This window comes from Aythya ferina (genome assembly GCF_964211825.1).
Source record: "Aythya ferina genome assembly, contig: HAP1_SCAFFOLD_136, whole genome shotgun sequence".
Classification (NCBI taxonomy): domain Eukaryota; kingdom Metazoa; phylum Chordata; class Aves; order Anseriformes; family Anatidae; genus Aythya; species Aythya ferina.
This window is the reverse complement of record NW_028181389.1, coordinates 181,177-195,543: the sequence shown is the minus strand read 5'-3', so window position 1 is coordinate 195,543 and position 14,367 is coordinate 181,177. Positions and strand designations below refer to the sequence as shown.

Sequence of the window (14,367 nt, the reverse complement as noted above, 5' to 3'; positions counted from 1 at the left end):
GTAGGCTAAACATTCCAAACCTGGCAACAAGGCTGACCCAAGCAACAGCACGGAACCCTTCTGCACCTTCAGCGTGGACATCAGCGTAAGGAAACACAGACCTCCTCGATCCAAATTTTAAGCGAGAAACGCAAAAGGTCACCCAACCGGCTTGTTTTCAGCAAGCTAAAGGAGAAATTAAGGCGACAACCGGGTGCATCCAGAGTTAGTCAGATCCTGAAGGCAGTTCCTTGGGGGAACGGAGGAGCAACGCGCCAGATGAGGGCTGCCTTACAGCGCACCCCTTAGAGGCACTGCTACGGAAGGAAGGCAGAAGGTTGGAACTCGAAAGAACTAGCAAGGCGCCCGTTAAGGGGGAAATCTTTCATTTTTTTCTCAGCAGAACCTCCCCTCTCCCTCCCCCCCCCCCAACCCCCCCATGAAGGCAGACCGGGGACTCTTTGCTTCCTTAGGGAGAGGGCAGGGACGGGGCAGGGTGGTGGGACAGATGGCCAGAGGTTCGGATGGACGGACAGACAGCCGGACAGAGGGCCCAGCAAGGCCTGACGAAGAGCTCAGGAGCGGGAGGGAAGGGCAGGGCGAGGGGAAAGGCAGAGAAGTACAAATCTCTTTTTCCTTGTGATAACTTTTCTTGACCAAAAAACACGATTGTGAATGAGGCAAAATGAAAGATGTAACATGGGGACGTGCGGATACTCACGATGATGCAGCCTTCTATCCGCATGTTCACCTGCTCATAGAGCCACACCTGGATCCTCGACCTCTGCAGAACGAAGGAGGAGAGTAAGTCGGGCCACAAACACTGAGCACTTTTGTTCTCTCATGTGTTCAGAAATACCTGCTAGCCACAGCCACGACAGCTCCCAAACGCTCCGAGGAGCAACTCTCAGGGGCAGTTCCAATGTGCAATCTGACATTTGAGCGTTATACCATCGGGTGAATACTACACGTTTGGTGAAGAACACGTTTCCAGTCACAAGGGAACACCCCTGCACGCCCGGCTACACGAGGGGGAAATGCCGGGCTCCTTGTGCCCACCAGCACACCGCACAGCTCTCCATCCCCCACAAACCCGTCCCGGGACACAGCCAGGAGCCGAAAACTCACCGAGGGGAATCCCCAGACCCTCCCCACTCCCCCCACACTCCCCAAATCCCCATCCCCGCCCCCTCCCCGCGGTACTCACGTTCTGCAGGTAGCGGAAGATGAGGTTCTGGGGCGCTGCGTTAAGGGCTCAGCACGGGGACGACAGTTCCGGGCTCGGGACAAGGCCCCAAACCCCACAGCGAGGCCTCAGGGCCCCGCGACAAGGCCTCAAGGCCCGGGCCGAGCCCCCTGAGGTCCGAGCCGCCCCCCACCCACCTCCCCGGCACCCCCCAGCCGCAGGAAGGATACGATGGGCTGCACCATCACCTTCTGCACCTTCTGGCCCTGCCCGCGGTACGCCATGGCTGCTGCCGCCTCGCCGCTCCCGCTCCCAGCACCGCAGCCAGAAGAGGCGAAGGCTGATGGTAGAACAGGGCTTCTTGGGGTGAAGGGAAAGCGAGGGCAGGTGGGCGCAGTCTCTGAGCTCTCCTCCTCCTGAGTTTGCTTTTTCTCCCCCATTTCTGAGCCGCCAGAAGTCCCCGTGAAGTCCTTCGGCACGATGAAGGCCTGCGTGAGCTCCAGCAGCAGTTTCGTCGGCGGAGGTTTTCCCTGGTGGGGCCGGGGCGTCACAGCACACACACACACACACACACAGAGACGCGTGGTTTTGTCCAAACATTAAGTATTTACAACAAATTCGACAAGCGCTTTTCCTCTGCCAGCAGCAAATGCCTGAGGGCCCCCACAGCTTCACAAATCATAGCGGGAAGTGCCTACCGTGCCGCGAAAAGTTCGGAAAATAATTCAAAATTGATCTGCTAGGGGAAAAAAAACGATGGCTGGTGGCAGGGTACACAATACACCCGAATCTCAGCTCTGTCCTCCGCAGGGTCAGTGCCCACGCCCAAGTGCGATGCTGATGGCACCCGAACATTTGCTGTAGCAGGCAGCAGAGCCAGCAGCTCAGGGGAGCAACTTTTAAAACCAAGAGGCACTTAAACAACCCTTCATCGACCCTGTGACTGCGGCAGAGTCCCGACTGCTCGCCCCGGAGTCCTCACACAGGCAAAAAGCACCAACCAAAGCCTGGGGGAACTTTGGTATAGCACAAGAGAAGGGAGTGGGGGTAGTGGAGCCGCATGGCAGAGCTGCTGCTTTTCACCATTTGATCCTCCCTGATAATTGAAAGGAAGGCTGGGTGGGCTGACCCCCACCCCCATTCCTGGCAGCAAGTTTGGTCCACAACACACTGGAACAACGATTCTGCTCCCTCCCACCCCTACAGCTTCATCATCTGACACGGGTACAGTCAAAACAATGGCATACACGAGTAAAAGTCAAGAGTTGACATAGTAACTCCAGGATTTGGCTATCAACTGTCCGAGAAATCAGAACACCGAAGCTTCACAATGTGCCCAACATCGAGTTGTGCCAAGGGCGGAGGAAGGAAGAAGCTTTACATTTAAGCCTTCAGAGCATCGCTCCATCAGAAGATCGATTTGCAGCCACCATGGCGTGCCAATGGAGATCTTTCTGTGCCAAAAGAAGTGCTTTGTCCTCTCGATATCGAAGGTAACCACCTATAGTTACAGAATGGATGCACAAGACCTTAACTCTGACCAGCAGGGAAATTTAGGACAACTGAGGGCAGATCCTGCCAATTTCTACCACTTCGGACTGTGCTTTAAGTCTCATTGCAAAGCCTCAGTTAGAAAAAGGATCACCTCGGGGTATCCAACAAGAAGAACAGTTTTAATTTTTTTTTTTTTTTTTAATTATACCCTAGGACTACGCAGTTCAACTGTCAATCATCTCGGAGAGTTCAAGGAGGAGGTCATCCTCGTCCTTCCCTGGGTCTAAGTCGATTTCGGCTTCCAGTCTGCCTCCTGAGATTTCCCAAAGTAGCTTCTCAAAATCTTCATCCGCAGATAAGGGCACGTTCCCTGTGGAACTCAGCCAGCGTGTCCGTGCCTCTTCTGGCTGGGAAGAAGCTGAGGTCGAGGTCTCGAGATCCATCTCCATCTGCTCCTCAAATCTTTCCGGGCTTCCAAGACGCACTTCAGGTCTTGGGAGAGCAAGAAAGAACAATCAGGATATGCCATTTCTTAACGGGAAATCCTTTTCCTGCAAACCGGCTCTTAAAACTGTAGGCAAGCCCTCCTATGCTTCAATCTTACACAGGGATTGTTATCAATCAACCCAGGGCTACATTTAGAGCCCGATGTGTTACCAGGTACATTTTTCAGTCTGGGGGTTTATCTGTGAAGCCAGGGCACCTGGAGTTGAGGTGGCATTCTTGAGGACCAAAAGGCAGAGGACACTACTCATCATCTATCACCTCACGAGGAAGTAGAACTTCACCTCATCCTCGTTCAGGTATTCAGACAACCCAAGAAGTCACCGGAAAGCTGTGCTGACTTGCAGCATTTCAAGAAAGCCTAATTAAGCAATCCTGCTAGCTGCTAGAAAGTGGTTTCAGGTGACTTATTCCTTTGATGGATTTTGGCTTCAATTATCTCAGAACCCTCATTTTTTCCCACATGTGACAGAACTTATGTTTCCCTGGGGATATACACTGATTAAGAAAAAGAACAAGTTGGGGTTGTCACCTGTTTTGGGGATTTTCTTCAAGTCTGATGGCTGGGACGTGCTCCGGCACGTCTGAAACACCCTAGAAAGCAGCAAAACAGTATTTATGACACATGGGTAAAAGATTCCTTAATAGCTTTTTCCTCCACACTGCTTCTCCTCTGGCATTGCGGAGCCGTGGCCAAAATACAAAACCAAGGTGCTCCTGAAGAAAGTTCACATTCACCTGGAGGTTACTCACGATCTGGTGTCTTTTAAGAACATGGCATTAATGGACAAAATCCCCCACACCAGAGAAATCACAGCATCAGAGTACCGGTTAAAGAGTGCCATTCATCTCATAAATACAGAAGGGTTCTACAAGCATCCTGGAGACAGCTACTGGATTTCTAAGGAAACAGAAGGCCTGCAGAACGTTTGAGTTTTCCACCTTTTCAAATAGAGGAGGGTAGAAATTTAACAAGGGATCCATCGCTGCATTAGCCCCTGGCCTTACCATGGCTGCTTTTCTGGCTGGAGGTCCCATCATGTCAGCATCAAAGGCAGTCTGTAGTTCCACAGCTGCTATGGCAGACGGGTAACTCCCAGGTGCCTTACGTTTCAGTGCCTTCTTCTTGGGGAAAGTGACTTTCCCACGCGAAGGCTTCGCAGATGTCATAAAGTTGGCTAGAGTAAAAGGAAGAGAGAACTGATACAGTCTTGCTCTGCCTCAGGAAAAATCCAGGTTCTCTTAATCATTTCCACAGTCCTTCTACACACTTAAATGCATTTGGCCAGCACAATTACACCGCCATTGCCTGGATTCTCAGGAATCTTTTCCACATAGTAAACTCTGTCTACCAACAAGCCATACAAAGGAACAAAGAAACCGAAGAGCTACAGTAAATAATAATCCAGGACAAGGGAAACCTCAGACACATAGCAATCCTAAGTGCAAGCTAGGTTCACAAATATAGACAGCTTTTATATTTAAAGTCCCGCTCCCGCTAGGAAAGGAAAAAGCAGCAGTTATAGTAGGACAAGAGTGTATGCAACTCTTGTACCAGCTTCCTCTCCCTTGCAGTGATGTCCCACAGTTAAGTTGTTCTACAAAGTCCACATTTGTAGTGTCATTTTCTAGTCTCCCGTTCCTTACCTAACATCTGGCTGGCAGGAAAAGAAGCAAACTAAGAAAAAGAAAGTACACCCTTTGCTTCGTAGCACTGCGTGGCAAAATGCACCCAGCCAGAGTTACAGCATGAGAATTGTCATCTTCTGTCTGTATTTCAGAAGACAACCTAAGTAACTCTTAACCTTCAACACTTACTTTTAGCTTCCTGGCCCTGAAATTGAGCTGCCACTTTCCCTGCTGGTTCAGTATTAAAGAAGCCAGCAGTAGATTTGACAGCAGCTTCCTCCTGCCGAAGCTTCTCTTGTTGTTCTCTCTGTTGCCACTTCTCCCACCGTCTCTCTTCAAAGCTCTTCTCTGGACATTTACGAGTTCCACTCTGCTGAGTGGGCTAGAAGGAAAGAAAAGTAGTGCATGAGTAGGACAAAAAAAATAAATAAAATCCGTGGAGATTTCGTTAAGAAAATCTGATCAGCAATCCCTCCAAAATGGTCTTGATGTGGAACAGCATATTAATCTCGTTCAGGTTACTGTTGTTTTTTTTTTTTTTGTTTGTTTGTTTGTTTGTTTTCCCATAAAATTCTGCCTGTAACAAGAGCCATGCTTTACTATGGACGCAGTCTCACATATCTGCAATATCCACTATGGCAAGCTTCTTTAAACAGCTAGGGTGTTCTGCTGTACATCTATTTATCACATTCTTTTTAAGCAGCAGAAAGTCATACAAGTTCCCCTATACAGTATCCACTGACAGATTGATTTCCTTGAACACAGAACTCTGGCCTTCTGTATTAAATCCTTCATGTCTGACAGATCAAGTCAGTAAGAACAAAAAGAATTCCCTCCACGTTAACTGTGTAGATTTCAGCTGGTGCTAACAGGGTTTCTTTCTTGCTGTGGTATAAACAGACTGATTCCAAGTTTGAGGATTACAGAGTTGTCTGGAAATGCTGCTGGCGATAGGATTTAGACTGCACTGCAGCTCCTACCAGCTGCTGAAGGGTAAGAACACACTCAAGAGGGTGGCACACGGTGAGTAACAAAACTTGTCAGAATTATCAGAAATTGTACGAATGTATGTGTGTCTTCACAGAGGACTCACCTGTACATCAGGTCCAGAGGAAAGTTTAGGAAAAGGCCGGTTCAATTCCACTGCCTTCTTTTCTTCTTTTTCAGGTGCTTTAAAAAAAGACAAAAAAAAGTGTTGTCAACGGCAGAAATAAAGAAAGCTGGGTACTTGTTTCCTTTGTGCATTTATTTCCTTGTGTCCCATGAGAGAGAGAGAGAAAGGCTACAATGTGCAAGCCATTCAGCATTTATCCATGAAGCAGATCCTGAGCAAACTGAACTTGCTCAATATGGGAAGCACCTCACTGGGGCAGGCATTAAAGCATCTTATTACCTGTTAGTTTTGTGCTCCATAAAGATTTCTGCTCTGCTGGGGCAGGTCCGGGTTGTGCTGAGGGAGCTGGCACATCTCCTTCACTCTGCTGCATCCGCAGAGCTTTCTCACGCTTTATTTCTTCCAAGGTTTTAACACGCACTTCTCCTTCTGGCTTGACTTTTCCTGCCGGCTCCTTCGCCTGCCCTTTGCTGGGCCCGGACAGAGCGAGCTGCTTCTTGGACTCACCCTGAATTTTGCTCTTGCTATGGCATTCTCCTGCTTTTTTCTTCTCTTCTACCAAGCGATTATTCTTTTTTTCAGACAAGGCTTCAGAGAAAGTTTGCATGCGACCTGCACGAGCAGCTCTTGCCCCTGCGCTGGAATCTTCAGTTTTACCGTGCCCTTCAGCCTCGGCTTTGGCTTGAGGTTCGCGTCTCTGAAGAGCTTTCTCACGACGGATTTCCTCCAGTGTTTTCACATGGATCTCTCCCATCGGCTTAGCAGCCTTCCCTGTCATCATCAAGAAATGAGGAGAAGCACCAACATTTAAAGAGAGTCCAGCAATATTTTAAGTCTCCAAAATTTGTCAGAGCACTAAGGAAAACTCATCTTGAGCGTTCCCAATAATGCATCTTAGAACAATATCCTTAGAACAACATTCTCCTCCTCCTCTGAGCCACTTGTATTTTGAAGACCAGCCCTATCCAGAGAGAACTGCTACACAGAAATGCTGCTTTACTTTATTACTTTTTCAGACTGCATTTCAAATTCCTGCTCCTGGCAGTGGTTCTATTCTAATTGTACGTAACGGTTCACAGAAGCAGCTAAAAACCTCGACAAGGCACAAGTAGAAAATAAACACACACCTAGAGCCAGAGTTCTGATAGTGGCTGTCAGAAGAGCTTCAGCACTCAACCAAGAGGCGTCAGTTCTTTGTTTTCGTTTAAATTAGTTTGTAGGGATGTATGAAAGCAGTCCAAGTTCGTGGAAAGGACGGAGGAGAAAGCATATTTAAGATCTAGCTGTTACCTCTCTCAGTACTGGTCTGTTTAGGAGGTAATCCCAGCCTGTCCTTCAGAGACTTGGGAACTCGAACTGCAAAACAGAAAAAGAACGAATTAGGGAGGCTGCATAATGTCAACTTCAGGTTCACATTTCAAAACAAGACAGGAAAGGTAGCTTTGAATCCCAGTGATTACGACCTCAGCCAACATGCAAAAAGAAACATCACTGGAAAAGGACAAACAGAAAGACTAAATACGAAACCCAGGAATCCAATCCAGATGCCCGTTTAGTACCTGTCTCTCTCTTGGGTGCTTTGTCAGCATTTCCCGGAGCCTCTACCTTCTTCCCCAGCCTTTCAGCAAGGCTGCGCTTCACTGGAAGGCTGCCTACATCATCTTCAGAGAAAACAAGGAATATTGTAAGAACTTTTCTTTGCAGGAAGGTTTGAGAACAGTCAACAATAAGCTTCTCTTTTTCAAGCATATTTTCATAGAATTGCCTTTCAGCTGCTAAATGATTTTTTTTTTTTTTTTTCCATTTCTGCCGTCAACACAGATCTCCACTGCAATGTATTTTCCTTTCATACATCACAAATACTCTTTAATGCAGTCATATATAGAAGGCAGCACCTACGTAACAGCTCGTAAAAAGTTCTCACCCGCGGAGGCTTTCCGTTTTCCTTGTCTATCAGCAAGATCTACTCGAACCACAGGTTCCTCCCCTAAAACAAAAGGGAATTTTTTTTTCTATTTCACAGAAACCAGTAGCCAACAGAAATATTATCCTGTTAGCCCATGTCCAAAAAACCCTAGTCAGACACTGTTTTGACAGCTAGACCACACAAACTCATATTTTAACTATAATTAACATGGAAAAAAAATATTAATAGTCTCAGTGCTTGCTTCAAATTCCAGCTGAGATAGTAGAGAGTGAATCTGAGTCTGCTTGACACCTATACTTTGTGCAGAACAAAGCTGCATAAGCAAGCAGAATATTCTTAGGTGCAAATGCTGAGAAATATTCCTTTCTAAGGTGAATGTCTACGAGTAAAAGTACTTCCACACTTTTTTCCCTTTAAAAGGCATTTGCACAGCTCTAAACAATTTATACACAAACACCTGTCATACTGTGTCCACACCTGCCACTGTACGCCTCTTTAATGCTTCAGAAATTGCTTCTTATATAGCACTGGCTTCTACAGCTCGCTCTTCTCGTTACTCTTCTGTTTTTCAGTTACCCCCCTATTGGCATACTGACACTTTTTTTTTTCTCCTGCCACTGCACTTAACCTGAGCACCAAATCTTTCCAGTACAACCAGGGACTTTAAGCATAAAAGCACGTTTTGAACAGAAGGCAGCACCAGAAGGCTAACATGGGTGAATTGTTTTAATTATTGCTTAACCCTCCAGTTTAGGAGTAATGAAATCAAAACAAAAGCATTCATTATTACCTTTCTTGGAAGACACTGTCACAGTTCTCACCACTGTCCGGACATTTTCCTCTTCTGGAGCAGGAAAAATCATAGAATCAACGGGACGAAGAGAAGATCTTGAAGAACCTTCTGTTCAGAGCAACCAAAACATAAGGAAGTTTACCCAACGTAAAAAACTATCACAAAGAACAAAAAACTTTAAATGATTTGTTACTGTCAAAAATACAGCAAGCAGAGCATGTAAAGAAGAGAGGTGACTAATTTGCCTCTGGTTGCCCTTTGGACTCCCATTTAGAATACCAGCTGGCTGAGAATCAGGTTGCTTTATGCCCCCAGCTAAAAATGGAAGTCTGTCCCTCAAGCAGCTCCCAGTCACCATCACCTGCCGTGAACAGGATAAGAAAGTAGGCAATATTAACTCACCACCGTGTCTCTTATTTTTTTCCTTCATCTTCTGCCATTTGATTTCCTCAAGTGTTTTTATTCCAAAATTCAGATTGCCCTCTGAAAACAGGAAACAGTTCATGAGACAGGCTTAGAGGCACTCACTGAGGACCACAGGTCCTCAGGCTTCTTAGCGCTCAGGAACTTTCTGAAGTATTTCGAATAAAGCCTGTCAACACTCCTCACAAGTGAAAGAGCCATAGAACCAATGGCATTTTGCCCCTCCTTTCATCCTTCAGGGTTCAAAATGTAGTTTTAATTTTAATCCATTTACACAATATTAGATCCCTCTATCGTTAGATATGGCTTATCAACAGTGGTTGCAAGGCTGCACGTGCAGCCATTTAAACTCCATGCTGTGGCCCTGTTTTGTTCTCCAAAAGTAAAGAAAAGGAGTTCACCTTTCTGACCCAATGGGCACATGATGGTATTAATGGCAGAAATGAGATCATGGAAATAACCGACTCCATTCAGCACCCCTACATTTTGTTGTGTTTTTACACCACGCTGCTTTTGACTTAACTGTCAAGTTCTTCTGATTTATCCTACTAAGGTGCTGGCATACCTTGTTTAGTAGTAATAGAACTGCCTTTCCGAGTGGAAATCACCCGTAATCCATTTTTGCCTTCCGCAGCTGGATGCTGGACGGGAGTTTTAGTTTCTTCTCCTTCCTCAGAAAGTTGGTCTGAAGGGGAAAAATCGATTCAGTTATGCATAGACCAGGTTGGTCATGATTACGTAGCTCATGCAGTGACACTTCAGCCCATGGTTCATATAAAAAACTTTGTTGCTGTTTTGTTTTGTTTGTTTGTTTGTTTGTTTGTTTGTTTGTTTTTAAACAGCTACACTGACCTGATGAACTCCTAAGTAGAATACACTAGGACAAAACATCTAGGACTCTAGATTCTCTCTGCAGCTTTAACTACTACACAACACATTGCTCTTCAGACAGAAAAAAGAAATTTCCTTCCTAGTTTCACATAGAACTTTACACAAAAGACCAGCTAAAGCCAGGAGTGGTTCTAAGCTTTCCTCCAACGTTTCAGCTTCTGTCCACTGACTGCCAGACAAAGCCACCAGGGACCTGGCCAGACTGCCTGCCCTATCGCTAGTCAGACCTCAGGTCATCTGTGATTTATACACTCATTTACAGCACAGATTCCTTCCAAGAACCAAAGATTTAACACATTCATTTACAGCACAAATTCCTTCCAAGAACCAAAACATGCTCACCATCATCATCTTCATCATCATCTGCAGCATTGATTACAACTGGAGGGTGTGTAGGGCTTGGGACATTTTCAGAGTTTTCCACTTTCGTCACCCCCTTAGCTGTGGAGAGGGATTTGACTGGACAGAAAGTTTGTTTTGCTGCAGTGACATCTGAGCCACTTTCAGATCATCGTCCGCGCACTCAGGCGGACTTGGCAGTGTAGCTAGAGGAAGAGGAGGATCATCGGTAATATGGCAGTTTAAAACTTTGACCACAATGCAAAGAGATGGTAGCAAAGGCAGATAACCCGCACAGACAACGAATTCAGCATCTCCTTTTGCCCATCCCATCACTGCTTACACCGTGAACAATGATTTCCCTTCCAACAACAACACATCTCCCTACCACCCAGCAAAAGCGGAAACAACAGGAAGCAAACTGCAAGGCAAACATCACACAAAGCAAAGAGAAGCTGAGCACGAAAGCAGAAAACAAACACCAGCAGTACACTCGGTGCAGTACACCTATGACTGCAGACCTTTTCCTGCCCTCACAAATGAACAGTTACCTGACGCCCCCTACAGGATTGGCACCCACTAAGTAATACTCAAAATTAATTCTTCAGCGCTTAAAGAAAAAGGACCTAAACTCACTCTTGCTTGGTGGTAAGAATTGTCCATCGATGTAACGTCCCTTTGCATGATGAAAAGCACAGTTGGCTTTCTGACAGCCTCCCGGCTGGTTCTCCCAGTAGCAAGGAATCTCACTGCGCTTTTTCTGAAGACAGAAAGAAAGAAAAGCTCGTGATAACATGCACCTGAGGCTTGCAAAGAGATGCACAGCTCCAGATCGTGACAGCTGTCACAACACAGTGCTGAAACAGCATTCCAAAGGTCAGTTTCTCAGTTAAGTGTAGTATTTCTGGGCATATTCACAAAGTTTGCATAAGCTGTAACCACTATGCACATTTAGTTTGGTCATCACTCAGTTTGAGAAGACAGGCACTCTCAGACATCACTTGAGGGTGGCTTAAACTAATACACCTAGGATTATACTAGGATTATTCAGAGGGAAAAAGAACATCTGAAATTGCCTAGGTTAACCCTGTCTAGAACTACTTCTTGGAGACTTAGTTCTGCTGCACCTTTAACTTTCCCCACTTCCTACCCCAGGCAGCTACAACAGCGTTATCTGAAGGACTGTGGGTCAGAAGACACCTGATAGTTCATTATCAAGCCTGCTCCCATGAGGATAGAACAGCCTGTTTATTACCCCCCTGCTCCAGCACGTTTTAGCAGTCTATTTAACAGCTATTCTGCATCTCTTGAGAAAACTGTCAGCATCTAATAAAAAAAAATAAACAAATATCTTGCTAAGACATACCTAAGGCATTGATTTTATTTCCCTCTGCTTCCTCCCACCCCCTCTCTTGGTAACAGAAACCAGTATGATTTTGAAGCAAACAAATCTATCCTGCAAAAGCGCAATCAGTACACCTACGGCACTGAAAAATGCTTTTGTGGATTTATTTTGAGAACACATTGTTAGGCACTCACGTCAATTTCCATGTGTCTGAATCGGCAGACATTCCTGAAACAACGACCCTCCTGCCACAGCTTGCAGACCGTCTCATTGCCCAGAGCAGCTTCGCAGTGGCGGTAGGCACATTTGTCTCCCTGGAACCAAAAGGAAACCAACAAGGAAAATAGAGTACAGCCTCAAAAATGGCCATGCTGCTGCCTAATGGTGCTACAACTGAATTCACAATCTATCTGGTTCTCAAGTTAACCAAAGACCAGTGTGCTTCCTCCTCCTAATCTACTCCTTCCTGAAAAAAAGGGGGAAAAAAAGCAAAGCAAAGGAAAGCCAGCCATACCTTGCTACAGGTAGAATAGAAATAGAAGTAGCAATCGTCTCCTTGTTTAGACATGCCGACGAGTTCTGCTAACAAGCTCGGGTTCTCTCCACAGGGACTTCCTCTGCTCTTGGAGAGAGCTGTCTTCACCCTTGCTTGGGCTGAAAGTCTTCTACTGGCTTGTGATCAGTGAAATCTTCTTTTTAAAAGTAACCCGAAAGAAAGTAACAAGTGAAAAATAATGAGGAACAAACATTTTTCCAGCTTTCTTCAGTTAATCAAATCAAGTTATCAGTCTCTCAAAGAGAGCAAAGCCTTGAAATCAGCTGTTACATGAACTAACTAAATATTAAAGTTCTGTAAAGCTGCCAGGAGCTTTGTCAGCAAGCGTTCTCTTCCACATCCTCAATAATATGACCTGGAGCACATCTGGAAGCCTGAAAACGGAGTCACTCCTTAAAAAACCACCTGATGATACATGCAAGTCAATAATCAACTATGGCTACAAATAACTTCTCTAGAACACAGTTAGGACGCATTAAACAGCACGTTCCAGGCCCTGTGGGTCTTCGATTTCACCTACCTGGACAACCTCAGCAAAGTTATCGATCTTCAAAGGCTTCCAGTTAACTGCTCCTGTAGGCCGAACCAAGACTGAATCCGTGAATTAATAATAAAGGGGTAGGAAGAATTTTCCTCCTCACTTTGCCAAGGGAACCTCTCATCCACAATTCAAACATAGGATGCGCTTTTAAACAGCTTATAACTAAGAGAGGAAGCAAGTCCATTTGAATGCTCTCTCAGACTGGATGCAGCCACGGTTAGTTAGCTCTTCAAAAAAATAAAAAACAAAAACCAAAACAAAACAAAAACAAAAAAAAAAAACAGCGCATTTAGAGATGAACTCGTGATTCAAAGTGGCTGCAAAAATGAGGCTCCATCTTCCACAGCCGGACAATTTAACTTTTTTTTTTTTTTTTTTTTTTTTAATTTAAAATTCAGCATGTTCCAATCTCTGGTCTTCAAGATTTCTTCACCTATTAAGAAAACACAAAAACCTTTCCCCGTCTTTATTACCTGTACAGCAAAAAACATACCAGTGCATCTAAATCCACAGATGTGCATACGCATACACACATCTGTGTTTATACACACACGAGGAGGGAGTGAGAGAAAGTTAGCGAGAGCGACACTGAAAATCAGAATTTTTGCCTTTTCGACACAGAGAGCGCGTAAAAATTCTCTCATTTTGAGGGAACTAGAAAAAAATGGAGGCTCTGCAAAAGATTTTGATGAGTATGCCTTCGAGGCCGATGCTTTGTAACATGAGGGATCTGGGGGCCAGCACACAAATATGCATACGGATGTACATGCATACAGGATAAACATATCTATACACACAAGCGTGCACAGTAGATGTTGTATGATCTCCATATCGAGAACAACTCGTAGCCCTGATCAGACATGTAGAGTTGCAATCAATTAACAGCAGCAAGACAGCAGATCAAGGGTACAGCAAGCTTTGAGAGGCAGGGGAATGCTCACTTTGCCAGTGGCACGGCTGCATGATACCAAGGATTTTGAATTACTTTGATTTTTTGGAAGCAATTTGGTTTTTCTTTCTGCGCTGTAGCTGTGGTGGTTTTACCGTGCTGGGCAGCTAAACCCCACAACCGCTCTCTCACTCCCCCTCCTTTAGATGAGGAGGGGGAGAAGTAAAGCAAAGAACAACTCACGGGTTGAGATAAGGATAATTTAATTAAAGGGAAAAAATTATAATAATTAAATAAAGACTACCATGAACTAAACAATTTAACTAAGGGGAAATAAAAAGGGAAAGGGGAGGGGAAAAGGAAAAATAAAAAGAAGGGAGGAAAACAAACAAACAAAATAAATGAAGGCTATATGGAAGTGCAGAGGAAAGAAATTACTCTCTACTTCCCACAAATGAGCCATGATTGACCACGTCCTTGAAGCAAGGCCTCAACGCACGCAGCCGGTGTTCGAGAGGAGGACCGACGTTTTCCCAACGAGAGCCCACCCCTCCCCTCTTCTTCCTGTTTCCACCTTTTATTGCTGAGTGGGACATCACATGGTATGGAATATCCCTTTGATTGGTTTAGGTCAGCTGCCCTAGTGATGTTTCTCTCCTCACCTTTTTGCCCACCCCCTAGGAGGGTTAGAGAAAGGCCCAATGCTGTGCCACTGCTGCTCAGCAGTACACACAACACTGGTGTGATAACACTGCTG

The 14,367-nt window shown here is 45.5% G+C and overlaps 1 pseudogene across 1 annotated transcript; it reads right to left on the bottom strand.

The window, feature by feature from the left end:
- Nucleotides 1-1,688: 1,688 nt before the first annotated feature.
- On the bottom strand, nt 1,689-12,753 carry LOC311428761 (zinc finger CCCH domain-containing protein 11A-like; annotated as a pseudogene). Its single transcript has 15 exons — nt 12,701-12,753; nt 12,139-12,313; nt 11,819-11,938; nt 10,916-11,039; nt 10,283-10,485; nt 9,615-9,734; nt 9,051-9,109; nt 7,466-7,568; nt 7,197-7,262; nt 6,186-6,677; nt 5,886-5,962; nt 4,982-5,174; nt 4,172-4,341; nt 3,696-3,757; nt 1,689-3,151 (listed from the first exon to the last, which is right to left on the bottom strand). The product of its transcript is annotated as a zinc finger CCCH domain-containing protein 11A-like (transcript).
- Between the last annotated feature and the right edge of the window lie 1,614 nt (nt 12,754-14,367).